Below are 15,601 nucleotides of genomic sequence, written 5' to 3'. Positions count from 1 at the left end.
TTAGATTTTCAGTTTGATTTGCATTTGATTTGCAAATCGAATGTTAGTAAATGAGGGGATCCTATTCTTATAACTATGGGAAAACATTGATGTTTTGAGTGGGATTTGTGTTGAATTCAGTTTTATGTTTGATTTAACATTTGATTTTGCCTTTAGTAAATCAAGTCAAAATCGAATGAAAATAGAAACTTTAGTAAATATACCCTTAGGCAACAAACAAGCTGTTTTGCTAGTTCATTGTAACGTACATGCGGCATGAGAAAAAAACCTGACACAACGAAAATAGGAGTGATTATTATGATTCTTCATCTGACATGTTCCCCAGAGTAGGGGTCTATCTACTAAGCCTTGGATGGAGTTAAAGTGGACATAGATAAAGTACCAGCCAATCAACTCCTGTCATTTTTCAAACCCAGCCTGTGACATGGTAGTTAGGTGCTGATTGGCTAGTCATTTACCTCCGTCCACTTTATCTCCAGCCAAGGCTTAGTAAAAAGATCCATAAGTCTGTCAGGTATATGACTTTGTGAACTGAATTGGACTCTTTCGCTTAGTACACAGTAGCGGATCTTGCCACGGGCAAGCAGGACTTTTGCCCAGGGCGCCGCCTTCTGGAGGGCGCCGCACCGCTGCTGCTGTGTGCCCCCCGCTGCCGCTGGCCGCTGCCCCCCCCCCCCCCCCCCCCCGCATCTAGTTTCCCTTCGTGGAGAGGTCCTTTACTGTGCGGTGCGCAATGACGTCATCGCACACCGCACAGCAAAGGTCCTCTCCACGAAGGGAACTAGACGCTACGCGTCTAGTTTCCCTTCGTGGAGAGGACCTTTGCTGTGTGGTGCGCGATGGCGTCATCGCGCACCGCACATCATTTCAGTCTGTACAGGGGGCGTAAATGATCACGCCACCCTGTATGAAGCCACGCCCCCTATTGCCGCCCGGGGCGCACAGAGCGCCAGAACCGGCCCTGTTAGTACATCACTGTTGGTAGAAACTGTAGCCATAACCTCCAGTTGTGGTGACTGCTGGCAAAAAGAAAACCTGTACATTATAATGCAAGTAATTCAATCCGTGTATCAGTGCTATTCCTTCTTTATGCTCTGGAGTGAACACAGTACAAACGGAGCTTTGAGGGAAATAAACATCAAGCGCAGAAGTTTCCACTGGCCAAATATGGCAAGTTAAAGAAGCATCAGTGAATCTGTAGAAAATATACAATGTATCTCAGTAGTTTATAAAATGCTGGAGAAAATTATTAAATAGGCCCTAGTATTTGAATGTTTTTATTTGATTTAGCAAGGGGTAATGTATATTTGTGTTTGTTCGGTTGTAAACAGTTTGTAGTTAACCAATCAACTGTTTAGGGGTTTGTTTGTGGGTGTAGTTGTGGAATTGTTCTAGCAGTTTCTGTGTAGAGGACATTCTCGCCCACCCATCCGGTTACTGTGTCTTGGTTGTCAGCTTTATTGCGGTAAGGAGCTGTAGCAGTGGCTGTCTCTTTAGTAGATCTTGAGGCGCTCTCCCCACTAATATACTGTATGGGTCATCTGATTCTACCCTGCTGGGGTCAGCAGCAGCACCGGCCCTGGTGGGCCTTTTGTTTCATTAAGAGGGGGGTTTGGATACCTTAAATGTGTGTTTGGTGAGTTGGCAGAAGGCCCCCATCTTGGTGGATTGTGGTGGTGAGCAGACAGCAACACTGCTGTGAAGGACTATTCCTTCTTTCTTCACCACCATTTCCCTCCTCATATCTTATAAAATAAAGCTGACCCTTTTCCCTGCCAATAAGTCTCCATGTATTTATTTACGTAGTATAAGTAATGGTTTATCATTAACTAGGTGCTTCATCGCGCCCTACGGGCGCTCTTCACACCGTCGGAAGGGGCTGCGCCCCTTTAACCCCTGCAGAGAAGCGGGACGTCGGGGAGGGGACACAAAGACGCGGGGCGGCTTGGAGGAGACAGACGGGGAGGGGACACAGAGATGCGGGGCGGGGACACAGAGACGCAGGGCGGGGACACAGAGACGCAGGGTGGCAGGGAGGGGATACAGAGAGGCGGGGCAGCAGGGAGGGGACGCAGAGAGGCGGGGCGGCAGGGAGGGGACGCAGATACGCGGGGCGGCAGGGAGGGGACGCAGAGACACGGGCGGCAGGGAGGGGACGCAGAGAGGGAGGGGACGCAGAGACGCAGGGTACCAGGGAGGGGACGCAGAGAGGTGGGGCGGCAGGGAGGGGACGCAGAGAGGCGGGGCGGCAGGGAGGGACGCAGAGAGGCGGGGCGGCAGGGAGGGGAGGCAGATACGCGGGGCGGCAGGGAAGGGACGCAGAGACGCTGGGCGGAAGGGAGGGGACGCAGAGAGGCGGGGCGGCAGGGAGGGGACGCAGAGAGGCAGGGAGGGGACACAGACGCGGGGCAGCAGGGAGGGGACGCAGAGATGCGGGCGGCAGGGAGGGGACGCAGAGACGCAGGCGGCAGGGAGGGGACGCAGAGAGGCGGGCGGCAGGGAGGGGACGTAGAGACGCAGGCGGCAGGGAGGGGACGCAGAGAGGCGGGTGGCAGGGAGGGGACGCAGAGAGGCAGGGAGGGGACGCAGAGACGCAGGCGGCAGGGAGTGGACGCAGAGATGCGGGCGGCAGGGAGGGGACGCAGAGACGCAGGCGGCAGGGAGGGGACGCAGAGAGGTGGGCGGCAGGGAGGGGACGCAGAGAGGCGGGCGGCAGGGAGGGGACGCAGAGACGTGGGTGGCAGTGAGGGGACGCAGAGACGCGGGCGGCAGAGAGGGGAGGCAGAGACGCGGGGAGGCAGGGAGGGGACGCAGAGACGCGGGGTACCAGGGAGGGGACGCAGAGACGCGGGGTACCAGGGAGGGGACGCAGAGACGCGGGCGGCAGGGAGGGGATAGAGAGACGTGGGGCGGCAGGGAGGGGACGCAGAGACGCGGGCGGCAGGGAGGGGACGTAGAGACGCGGGCGGCAGGGAGAGGACGCAGAGACGCGGGCGGCAGGGAGGAGACGCAGAGACGCGGGGCGGCAGGGAGGGGATAGAGAGACGTGGGGCAGCAGGGAGGGGACGCAGAGACGCGGGCGGCAGGGAGGGGACGTAGAGACGCGGGTGGCAGGGAGGGGATGCAGAGACGCGGGCGGCAGGGAGGGGACGCAGAGACGCGGGCGTCAGGGAGAGGACGTAGAGATGCGGGCGGCAGGGAGGGGACGCAGAGACGCGGGGTGGCAGGGAGGGGACACAGAGACGCGGGGTGGCAGGGAGGGGACACAGAGACGCAGGGCGGCAGGGAGGGGATGCGGGGCGGCACGGAAGGGATGCAGAGACGCGGGGCGGCAGGGAGGGAACGCAGAGACGCGGGGCGGCAGGGAGGGAACGCAGAGACGCGGGGCGGGAACGCAGAGACGCGGGGCGGCAGGGAGGGAACGCAGAGACGCGGGGCGGCAGGGAGGGAACGCAGAGACGCGGGGCGGCAGGGAGGGGACGCAGAAACGCGGGCGGCAGGGAGGGGACGCAGAGACGCGGGGCGGCAGGGAGGGGACGCAGAGACGCGGGGCGACAGGGAGGGAATGCAGAGAAGCGGGGCGGCAGGGAGCGGACGCAGAGAAGCGGGGCGGCAGGGAGGGGGCGCAGAGACGCAGGGAGGGGATGCAGAGACGCGGGGGGCGGCAGGGAGGGGACACAGAGACGCGGGCGGCTGGGAGGGGACGCAGAGAGGCGGAGCTGCCTGTGCACTCTCACCTGTGAAGTTGGTGTAGCGGCCACATTAGCAGGCGCGCTGTACCCCGTCTCTGGCCTGTGGAGCCGGCAGCCCAGGCCCTGTGGTGTACAGTCCGAGAATCTGGGGATGGTGGGAGGCAGCGTTGTGTTCGGTGTGCGGAGGAGGCAGCGGGTGTCTGTACCGGCGCAGGGGGGGCTATGAAGCCTTCTCCTGCGCCATCCGTCCCTCGTGAGGTGTATGGCGGCGGCAGCAGCAGTTACAGGCGCGTGTGATGCTGCGCCGTAACTGCAATCTCTTCGTCCGTTGTGCGGACGGCGTCTGGCGGGACAGTGGGTCCCAGGCGCGGCTGCAGTGCGGGAGCTGGCGTTGGGGGTGTGTGGAGGGCGGGAGGGGTGGTGCGGGCTGCGGCTGTCTGGTCGGCCGTGGTGCGGGCGGCAGGGCCCGGCCACCGTGTCCGTGGCGCGGATGGCTGTGGGAGGTGCTGGCTTGTGCGGCGGGTGGGTTCGGTGCGGTGGGTTAGGCTGGGCAGTGTGTGCTGGTGAGTTATGCAGGCGTCGGGGGTGTCTGGGCTGTCAGTGGCTGCTGGAGGGGGGTTTGGGGTGTGTGGTGCGGGTGGCATTGGGGTGTAGGTGGCACGGGAGGGGTCTGTGGTTACCTGGCAGTGTGGGGTGTCCATGCCCTGGTGGCTTCTGGCTCAGTGGCAAACGCAGGATTTTCATGGGGGGGTTTCCGTCCGCGCGCGTGTATGTGTGTGTGTGCTCGTAATTGAGTAGCCAGCACACTGCACAAGCTGTGTGTGTGTATGTATATACATACGTACATACACACACACACACACATACATATATACACACACACACACACATAACATCTGTACATAGACATACACACATACTGTACACAGCATACATGTGTACACACACAGTTTACATGCACACATCATACACACACAGTATACATACTAACAGTATTCATGCAAACATACAAACATAGTATACATGCACACAGCCACACACGCACAGTATACATGCACACAACACACACACAGTACACATGCATACAGCATATATACATACACACACTATATATGCACACAGCAAACATACATAGTTACACACACACACACTATACATGTACTTAGCATACATACATTAATTAATACACACACACTATACATTTTACATAGCAATACACACATCCATTAACATTGAACAGAACCCCCTCCTCACCTTACACTACAGTGGAAGCCGAAAACAGCAGACCTGCCTCACGTAGCTCTGTCTCAGTCATGGCCCCTTGAACTGCCTGAGAGGAGCTGCGCGTTTCCGCTGCAGCTCCCCCTACAGGCAGCCAGCAGCAGCAGCCAGGTCCACACTGTCACTCGGACAGTGTAAAGAGGAGGGAGCTGCTGCATAAGCTTCTCCTCATTTAAAAAAAAAAAAAATCGGACGGGAGCGCCGATGGATCGGAGACCAGGGGGGGTTTCTAGGTACTCGGAAACCCCCCCTGCGTGCGCGTATGTCAGGCTGGTGGGCGGATTATGTGTCTGCAGCTCCGTCCTGCTAGTGGTGTGCTGGGACAGGGGAGGAGCTGCTAACTCCGCCCACCACTGTGACTCCACCCAGCGTTAGAGGGCCAGGCACAGTCACAGGGCAAATATATAGGAGATGCCCGCACAAAATGTTGACAGACATCAGACGTTAGGTAGGTTAAGATCATACCTGCGTAGTAACATTGTGGGGCGATTTCAATTAGCTGCGATAAATTACCACAGCGAATTGATCCCCAGGGAGTAATTCAATTAACCCCGATAGCCGGAACTATCGGGATTTTGTTTCACCTGCCTGGAGGCAAGAGAAACAAAATCCACAATAAGTGTAGTTTTTTTGCGGCCACATTCGCAAAAACGCATGGATCCAGGAACTTATCCCGGATCCTGTGTTTTTTACATGATAGCGGGTAAATTTCACCACAATAAAAACAGGCTCCAATTGATTTGCACGATAAAAACTGACCATCTCATCGACTGAGTGACCAATATGATTCAGCTGCTCGATATGTCTGTCCAGACATAACAACTGGGCGGGCATTTCAATTTGCCTGACCAGTTAGTGGTGGATATTCCACTAGGCGCATGAGGCATGTGCCTAGGGGCGCTACTTAGTGGGGTGCAGGCTGCACAGCATGCTTCCCTACATGAGGGCCCTTTTAGACAACTTGTTCGATGAGGCCAGCTAATTTTGTTTTTCTATTTTTGTAATTACAAATAAAAAAAATTATTGTGCAATGGGCACAGGGTAAGGGGGATGTAGCAAATTGCGGTGTGGGAGGTGTAGGGGGGGCAAGATTGTGGTTGCTTTGGCAGTCTGAAACATAAGGACCAGCCCGACATGAAGGGGGCAGTGATGTGATGGAGGGCAACCGGTAATGTTGTATCTAGGGATGGCCTGATGCCTAAATACGCCCCTGCACCCAGTTGTGATGTCATTGTCAATGGTTCCTGTGGCCACATAATGAGTTGGTTGCCGAGTTGCCCGTCCAGTACACATGATATACAGTATCACTTATTGGCTGTACAAATGTTATAAATAGCATAGTGTGTATCCCAGTGACATGCGGTAAGGTGAATGGCTGGGGAGGCACACCTGGGGATGGGTCTAAATACTGGGAGCCTTCACTACACTAAGCTACAGTGTCCATTGAGTCTCCTATCTGCATCCCTGTGTCTGCTCTTGCTGCTGCTGGCTGAGTTCTGACTACAGTGCGCTTCCTGGTCACATGACACATCCAAGTGTCCATCAGTACACAAGGCACACCCCCACACTCAGAGGCATGCCTCTATTAGCTCCCTTTCTGTGCAGCTTTACTGCTAATGGTGTAGCGCTACCCCCAGCTCTGCAAAGCAGTGTCTGACTGAAGAACCAAGGCAGAGCTTTTGCTGCCTCATCTCTCGTCAGCTCCAGGGATTTCCACAAAACTGGTGAGTGTTAACTATAAAAAGGATTACAATAAACAAGGAAGATGTTTATGTTATGAATATTTTATTAGTATTATTCTAATCATTTTTATATAAAATATCAGAAGTTTTACAGGGAGTATGACAGGTAATTGAATTCCCCCTACAATGTTACTATGCAGGTATGTTATTGAACTACCTGCCTACCTTGACTGCACAAACCTGGTGTACCCAGCATAACTTAGAAGCAGATTCGATCAAATGATGCAGTTTTACGGAACAGTGCAATGCCAAGCCCCACAGTTATATTTGGGTATGTACCCCATAACACCGTTCTGGCCTTCCATGCCCTTTTTGAAAGCAGAGCAGGGGGCATGCGCAATTTGGTGGATGTTGGGGATGAGAATAGGCCTCCGCTTTGAGCATCATTTGCTAAATGTGTCCAAAACACGGATTTATTCTTAAGTAAATGAAGTGCAAAATGCTTTGTCTCTGCCTTTAAAAATAATTACACTCTCATCTGAAAACAAAACATCTTTGCATGGAATTGGGAGCAATACAGCAACTACAGTATCTAGCATTCTCCCAGCTATTTCACATACTAACCCAGCGTCGTAACTACCTGTGTGCCAGGTGTGCCTGGCACACAGCGCAGTTACCCTGAGGGCGCATGGCCAGCGGCTTGTAATGAGTCAAATTGACTCATTACACGCCGCATGTTGTGTGCCGTGCGCCACGCTGGTGTGGACAGCAGCAGTGCCGTAGGCAGCGGAGGAGGAGGAGGGAGGGGGACTGGAGCCGCAACAGCGCTATGTCATTGGTAGTAGCGCCGCTGCAGCAGTCCTCTCTCCTTCCGTATTGGCTGCCCGGCGCAGCTGTGAATGCTGGGATGCGGTTCCTTCATCCCAGCATTCTCAGCGGCAGGCAGCCAATGCGGAAGGAGAGGGGTTTGCTTCAGCGGCGCCTCTACCAATTACATAGCGCTGCTGCGGCTCCAGTCCCCCTCCCTCCTCCTCCTTCTCCGCTGCCCGGGATCTGATTATCTGCCTGCACGAGGAGCCTGACTGCCAGCGGGGAGAGATGGTAAGTATCTCTCTCTCTCTCTCTTGTGTCTGCCGCAATGTGTAAAAAGGGGGACTGGCTGCCGTAATGTGTAAAAAGGGGGACCATGGCTGCCGTAATGTGTAAAAAGGGGGACGCTGTCTGCTGTAATGTGTAATAAGGGGGCGCTGTCTGCCGTAATGTGTAATAAGGGGGACGCTGTCTGCTGTAATGTGTAAAAAGGGGGACGCTGTCTGCTGCAATGTGTAAAAAGGGGGATGCTGTCTGCCGTAATGTGTAAAAAGGGGGACGCTGTCTGCCGTAATGTGTAAAAGGGGACGCTGTCTGCCATAATGTGTAAAAAGGGGGACGCTGTCTGCCGTAATGTGTAATAAGGGGGACGCTATCTGCCGTAATGTGTAAAAAGGGGGATGCTGTCTGCTGAAATGTGTAAAAAAGGGGACGCTGTCTGCCGTAATGTGTAAAAAGGGGGACGCTGTCTGCCGTAATGTGTAAAAAGGGGGACGCTGTCTGCCGTAATGTAATAAGGGGGACGCTGTCTGCCGTAATGTGTAAAAAGGGAGACGCTGTCTGTCGTAAAGTGTAATAAGGGGGACGCTGACTGCCGTAATGTGTAAAAAGGGGGACGCTGTCGGCCGTAATGTGTAAAAAGGGGGACGCTGTCTGCCGTAATGTGTAAAAGGGGGACGCTGTCTGCCGTAATGTGTAAAAAGGGGGACGCTGTCTGCCGTAATGTGTAAAAGGGGGACGCTGTCTGCCGTAATGTGTAAAAAGGGGACGCTGTCTACCGTAATGTGTAAAAAGGGGCTCTACCTGGTGTATTGGTGCTACTGTGCAGCGTAATTTGAATAATGGAGACTACTATGCACTGTAGTATGAATTGGTATAATTTTGTGGCCACTCCCCTTCCCCATGAAGCCATGCCTCTACATATTTTCCGCACGCTTGCGACGCGCACTGCCCTTATCTTGCGTAGGGGGGCGCCAATGCCGCTTCTTGCACACAGCGCTAAAATACCTAGTTACGGCACTGTACTAACCCATGCACATGCCTGTAAAAAAAAAAATGTGCTAAAATAAGCTTATGTCATAAACAGGGAAAGCAAAGCTACTTAGCAGTGCAATCCAGGTGCTGGCATTAAGGGGATTATTCAGCACGGATTGCAGATTCTACTAAAAAGAAGAATCTACAATCTCTTCTGTAGGAGTGACGTGCTGTTCTGTACCATGCTGTGGGCTGCCCAATGCAGGTCACCCAGCATGCTAACTCCCGCCCCACGGCTGCGACCACAATTGGATTGTGTCGCAATCGGATTGCGGTCGCACCAATTGTGGATGACCCCCTGCAGCCGCAGCTAGGCTGCCTAGGCAGTCAGTCTGCCGCTGTTTTCCCATTGGAGCGCCTGCATGTGATGTCATGCAGCTGCCCCGAAAACAGTCCAACCCCACCCCCGTTAATGCCGCCATGTTTCCGGTATGTAATCGCACTTTGATTGCGTGCGCACATGCCGTGCGCACATCATGCTCTGTTTGCCAAAAATCGCTCATTTGCGAATTTCTGTTTATTGAGAATCACCCTAAATTAGGTCCTTAGCCTTAATATGAAGCTATAGAGAGTAGTAGGGATAGAAGAGTCTGGAGAATGTCTCCCAAAATAAAAGCTGTGATTCACAGTGCAGAATTTGTCCATTCAATTCTCTATTGCTCTTTTCTCTGACGTCCTAGTGGATGCTGGGAACTCCGTAAGGACCATGGGGAAATAGCGGGCTCCGAAGGAGGCTGGGCACTCTAGAAAGATCTTAGACTACCTGGTGTGCACTGGCTCCTCCCACTATGACCCTCCTCCAAGCCTCAGTTAGATTTCGTGCCCGGCCGAGGTTGGATGCACACTAGGGGCTCTCCTGAGCTCTTAGAAAGAAATAGACTTAGGTTTTTTATTTTCAGTGAGACCTGCTGGCAACAGGCTCACTGCAGCGAGGGACTAAGGGGAGAAGAAGCGAACTCGCCTGCTTGCAGCCGGATTGGGCTTCTTAGGCTACTGGACACCATTAGCTCCAGAGGGATCGACCGCAGGCCCAGCCTTGATGTTCGGTCCCGGAGCCGCGCCGCCGTCCCCCTTACAAAGCCAGAAGCAAGAAGATGGTCCGGAAAATCGGCGGCATGAAGACATCAGTCTTCACCAAGGTAGCGCACAGCACTGCAGCTGTGTGCCATTGCTCCTCTCACACTTCACACTCCGGTCACTGAGGGTGCAGGGCGCTGGGGGAGGGCGCCCTGAGGCAGCAATAAAAACACCTTGGCTGGCAAAAATACCTCAATATATAGCCCCAGGGGCTATATATGAGGTAAATACCCCTGCCAGATGTCATAAAAAAGCGGGAGAATAGGCTGCGGAAAAGGGGCGGAGCTATCTCCCTCAGCACACTGGCGCCATTTTTCCCTCACAGCTCCGCTGGAAGGAAGCTCCCTAGCTCTCCCCTGCAGTCTACACTACAGAAAAGGGTTAAAAAAGAGAGGGGGGGCACTAAATTTAGGCGCAGTATACATTATATATAAAAACAGCAGCTATAGGGGACATAACTCAGTTAGTCCCTGCATTATATAGCGCTCTGGTGTGTGCTGGCATACTCTCACTCTGTCCCCCCAAAGGGCTTTTGTGGGTCCTGTCCTCGTTTAGAGCATTCCCTGTGTGTCTGCGGTGTGTCGGTACGGCTGTGTCGACATGTTGAATGAGGAGGCTTATATGGTGACGGAACAGAGGCCGATATATGTGATGTCGCCCCCTGTGGGGCCGACACCAGAGTGGATGGATAGGTGAAAGGTATTAACCGACAGTGTCAACTCCTTACATAAAAGGGTGGATGACGTAACAGCTGTGGGACAGCCGACTTCTCAGCCCGCGCCTGCCCAGGCGTCTCAAAGGCCATCAGGGGCTCAAAAACGCCGCTCTCTCAGATGGCAGACACAGATGTCGACACGGAGTCTGACTCCAGTGTCGACAAGGTTGAGACATATACACAATCGACTAGGAACATCCGTGACTTGATCCCGGCAATAAAAAATGTGTTATACATTTCTGACATTAACCCAAGCACCTCTAAAAATGGGTTTTAGGTTTGGGGAGAAAAAACAGGCAGTGTTTTGTTCCCCCATCAGATGAATAAATGAAGTGTGTGAAAAGCGTGGGTTCCCCCGTTAAGAAACTGGTAATTTATAAAAAGTTACTGATGGCGTACCCTTTCCCGCCAGGAGGATAAGTTACGCTGGGAGATATCCCCTAGGGTGGATAAGGCGCTCACACGGTTGTCAAAAAAGGTGGCACTGCCGTTTTAGGAACGGCCACTTTGAAGGTACCTGTTGATAAAAAGCAGGAGGCTATCCTGAAGTCTGTATTTACACACTCAGGTACTAGACTGAAACCTGCAGATCGTGCTGCTGCAGCGTGGTCGGTGACCCTGTCAAGCATACTAGTTTACTAATATGAGAACATATTAAAGACGTCGTCTTATATATGAGGGATGCACAGAGGGATATTTTGCCGGCTGGCATCCAAAATGAATGTAATGTCCATTCTGTCAGGAGGGTATTAGAGACCTGTCACTGGACAGGTGATGCTGACTTAAAAAGCGCATAGAGATTCTGCCTTATAAGGGTGAGGAATTATTTGCGGATGGTCTCTGGGACCTCGTATCCACAGCAACTGCTGGGAAGAAATATTTTTACCTCAGGTTTCCTCACAGACAAAGGTACAGTCCTTTCGGCTTCAGAAAAGCAAGCGGGTCAAATGGCGCTTCCTTTCTGTACAGAGACAAGGGAAGAGGGAAAAAGCTGCACCAGTCAGCCTGTTCCCAGAATCAAAATTCTTCCCCCGCTTCCTGTGAGTCCACAGCATGACGCGGGTGCTCCACAGGTGTAGCCAGGTACGGTGGGGGGCCGTCTCAAAAATTTCAGCAATTAGTGGGCTCGCTCACAGGTGGATCCCTGTTTCTTTCAAGTAGTATTTCAGGGGTACAAGCTGGAATTCGAGATGTCTCCCCCCAGCCGTTTCCTAAAATATGCCTTGCTGACAACTCCCTCAGGCAGGGAGGCTGTGCTAGAGGCAATTAATAAGCGGTATTCCCAGCAGGTAATACTCAAGGTGCCCCTACTTCAACAAGGACGGGGTTACTATTCCACACGGTTTGGGGTACCGAAACCGCATGGTTCGGTGTGACCCATTTTATATTTAAAATCCTTGAACACATACATAAAAAAATTCAAGTTCAAGATGGAATCGCTCAGGGCGGTTATTGCAAGCCTGGACGAGGGGGATTACATGGTATCCCGGGACATCAAGGATGCTTACCTGCATGTCCCCATTTACCATCCTCGCCAGGAGTACCTCAGATTTGTGGTACGGGATTACCATTACCAAGTCCAGACACTGCCGTTTGGACTGTACATGGCACCGAGGGTGTTTTATCAAGGTAATGGCCGAAATGATGATACTCCTTCGAAAAAAGGGAGTTTTAATTATCCTGTAATTGGACAATCTCTTTATAAGGGCGAGGTCCAAGGAGCAGTTGGTAGTCGGGGTAGCACTATTTTGGAAAGTGCTACAACAGCACGGTTGGATTCTAAACAGTCCAAAGTCACAGCTGGTTCCTATGACACGTCTACTGTTCCTGGGGATGGTTCTGGACATAAACCAGAAATAGTGTTTCTCCCGGAGGAGAAAGCCAAGGAGTTGTCATCTCTAGTCAGAGACCTCCTGAAGCCAAAACAGGTAGCGGTGCATCATTGCACGCGAGTCCTGGGAAAAATGGTAGCTTCCTACGAAGCAATCCCATTAGGCAGGTTCCATACAAGAACTTTTCAGATGGACCTGTTGGACAAGTGGTCCGGATCGCATCTTCCGATGCATAGGCTGATAACCCTGTCTCCAAGGACCAGGGTATCTCTACTGTGGTGGCTGCAGAGTGCCCATCTTCAAGAGGGCCGCAGGTTCGGCATACAGGACTAGGTCCTAGTGACCATGGATGCCAGCCTTTGAGGCTGGGGGGGCAGTCACACAGGGAAGAAACTTCCAGGGACTTTGGTCAAGTCAGGTGATTTCCCTACACATAAATATTCTGGACCTGAGGGCCATTTACAATGCCCTGAGGCCGGCAAGGCCTCTGCTTCAAAACCAGCCGGTACTGATCCAATCAGACAACATCACGGCAGTCGCCCATGTAAACCAACAGGGCGGCACAAGAAGCAGGATGGCGATGGCAGAAGCCACAAGGATTCTCCGATAGGCGGAAAATCATGTGTTAGCACTGTCAGCAGTGTTCATTCCCTGAGTGGACAACTGGGAAGCAGATCTTCTCAACAGACACGACCTCCACCCGGGAGAGTGGGGACTTCCTCCAGAAGTCTTCCAAAGGATTGTACACCATTGGGAAAGGCCACAGGTGGACATGATGGCGTCCCGCCTCAACAAAAAGCTATAAAAGATATTGCGCCAGGTCAAGGGACCCTCAGGCGATAGCTGTGGACGCTCTGGTAACACCATGGGTGTACCAGTCGGTTTATGTGTTCTCCCCTCTGCCTCTCATACCAAAGGTACTGAGAATAATAAGAAGGCGAGGAGTAAGAACGATACTCGTGGTTCCGGATTGGCCAAGAAGAGCTTGGTACCCAGAACTTCAAGAATTTATATCAGAGGACCCATGGCCTCTGCCACTCAGACAGGACCTGCGGCAGCAGGGGCCCTGTCTGTTCCAAGACTTACCGCGGCTGCGTTTGACGGCATGGCGGTTGAACGCCGGATCCTGAAGGAAAAGGGCATTCCGGAGGAAGTCATTCCTACGCTTACTAAAGCCAGGAAAGAGGTTACAGCAAATCATTATCACCGCATATGGCGAAAATATGTTGCATGGTGTGAGGCCGAAAGGGCCCCAACAGAGGAATTTCAACTAGGTCGATTTCTGCATTTCCTGCAAGCAGGAGTGACTATGGGCCTTAAATTAGGTTCCATTAAGGTACAGATCTCGGCTCTGTCGATTTTCTTTCAAAAAGAACTAGCTTCAGTACCTGAAGTTCAGACATTATAAAAGGAGTGCTGCATATTCAGCCCCCGTTTGTGCCTCCTGTGGCACCTTGGGACCACTAAAGACCGTTGATCTGTAATATCTCACTTGGAAAGTGGTCTTGTTATTGGCCTTGGCTTCGGCCAGGCGAGTATCAGAATTGGCGGCTTTATCATGTAAAGGCCCTTATCTGATTTTCCATATGGATAGGGCAGAATTGAGGACTCGTCCCCAGTTTCTCCCTAAGGTGGTGTCAGCGTTTCACCTGAACCAGCCTATTGTGGTGCCTGCGGCTGCTAGGGACTTGGAGGACTCCAAGTTGTTAGACGTGGTCAGGGCCCTGAAAATATATGTTTCCAGAACGGCTGGAGTCAGAAAATCTGACTTGCTGTTTATCCTATATGCACCCAACAAGCTGGGTGCTCCTGCTTCTACGCAGACTATTGCTCGTTGGATTTGTAGTACAATTCAGCTTGCACATTCTGTGGCAGGCCTGCCACAGCCAAAAATCTGTCAATGCCCATTCCACATGGAAGGTGGGCTCATCTTGGGCGGCTGCCCGAGGGGTCTCGGCTTTACAACTTTGCCGAGCTGCTACTTGGTCAGGGGCAAACACGTTTGCAAAATTCTATAAATTTGATACCCTGGCTGAGGAGGACCTGGAGTTCTCTCATTCGGTGTTGCAGAGTCATCCGCACTCTCCCGCCCGTTTGGGAGCTTTGGTATAATCCCCATGGTCCTTACGGAGTTCCCAGCATCCACTAGGACGTCAGAGAAAATAAGAATTTACTCACCGGTAATTCTATTTCTCGTAGTCCGTAGTGGATGCTGGGCGCCCATCCCAAGTGCGGTTTATCTGCAATACTTGTACATAGTTATTGTTAACTAAATCGGGTTATTGTTGAGCCATCTGTTGAGAGGCTCAGTTGTTTCATACTGTTAACTGGGTTTCATATCACGAGTTATACGGTGTGATTGGTGTGGCTGGTATGAGTCTTACCTGGGATTCAAAATCCTTCCTTATTGTGTACGCTCGTCCGGGCACGGTGTCCTAACTGAGGCTTGGAGGAGGGTCATAGTGGGAGGAGCCAGTGCACACCAGGTAGTCTAAGATCTTTCTAGAGTGCCCAGCCTCCTTCGGAGCCCGCTATTTCCCCATGGTCCTTACGGAGTTCCCAGCATCCACTACGGACTACGAGAAATAGAATTACCGGTGAGTAAATTCTTATTTTATCAATACTTAAACTGGCCATTAATGTTCCAGGAAGATTGTGTATTTGTGAATAGGTGTTTCATTCCACCATTCCCTATACACTATAATCTATAGAGCTGTCACCCTGTGTTCTGTTGTATGTTATTGAATTGTTGTCATGGTGTGTCTGACATGGACAATTTTGAAAATTCAGTGATATGCATTCAACCAATGTATGCTGCTCCTACTCATAGGGGGTAATTTCAAGTTGATCGCAATAGGAAATTTTTTAGCAGTTGGGCAAAACCATGTGCACTGCAGGGGAGGCAGATATAACATGTGCAGATAGAGATAGATTTGGGTGTGGTGAGTTAAATCTGCAATCTAAATTGCAGTGTAAAAATAAAGCAGCCAGTATTTACCCTGCACAGAAACAAAATAACCCACCCAACTCTAACTCTCTCTGCAAATGTTATATCTGCCTCCCCTGCAGTGCACATGGTTTTGCCCAATTGCTAAAAAGTTTCCTGCTGCGATCAACTTGGAATTACCCCCTTTATCCTTATTATGTACAAAAAGCTTGTTTATGTGTTACCTCAGTCTACTCCTTCACAAACTCAGT

General features: G+C 52.1%; 1 protein-coding gene across 1 annotated transcript in view; it reads right to left on the bottom strand.

Annotated features, from left to right (window-relative positions):
- Positions 1 to 5,236, bottom strand: part of GPHA2 (glycoprotein hormone subunit alpha 2) — a 289,765-nt gene extending 284,529 nt beyond the window's left edge. The window contains exon 1 of the mRNA XM_063946136.1: positions 4,947 to 5,236. The gene's annotated coding sequence lies outside the window, so the exon portion shown is untranslated. The remainder of the gene's footprint in view (positions 1 to 4,946) is intronic.
- Positions 5,237 to 15,601: the final 10,365 nt, after the last annotated feature.

Source organism: Pseudophryne corroboree, chromosome 11 (genome assembly GCF_028390025.1).
Source record: "Pseudophryne corroboree isolate aPseCor3 chromosome 11, aPseCor3.hap2, whole genome shotgun sequence".
Lineage (NCBI taxonomy): Eukaryota > Metazoa > Chordata > Amphibia > Anura > Myobatrachidae > Pseudophryne > Pseudophryne corroboree.
This window is presented reverse-complemented; position numbering and strand designations above follow the sequence as displayed.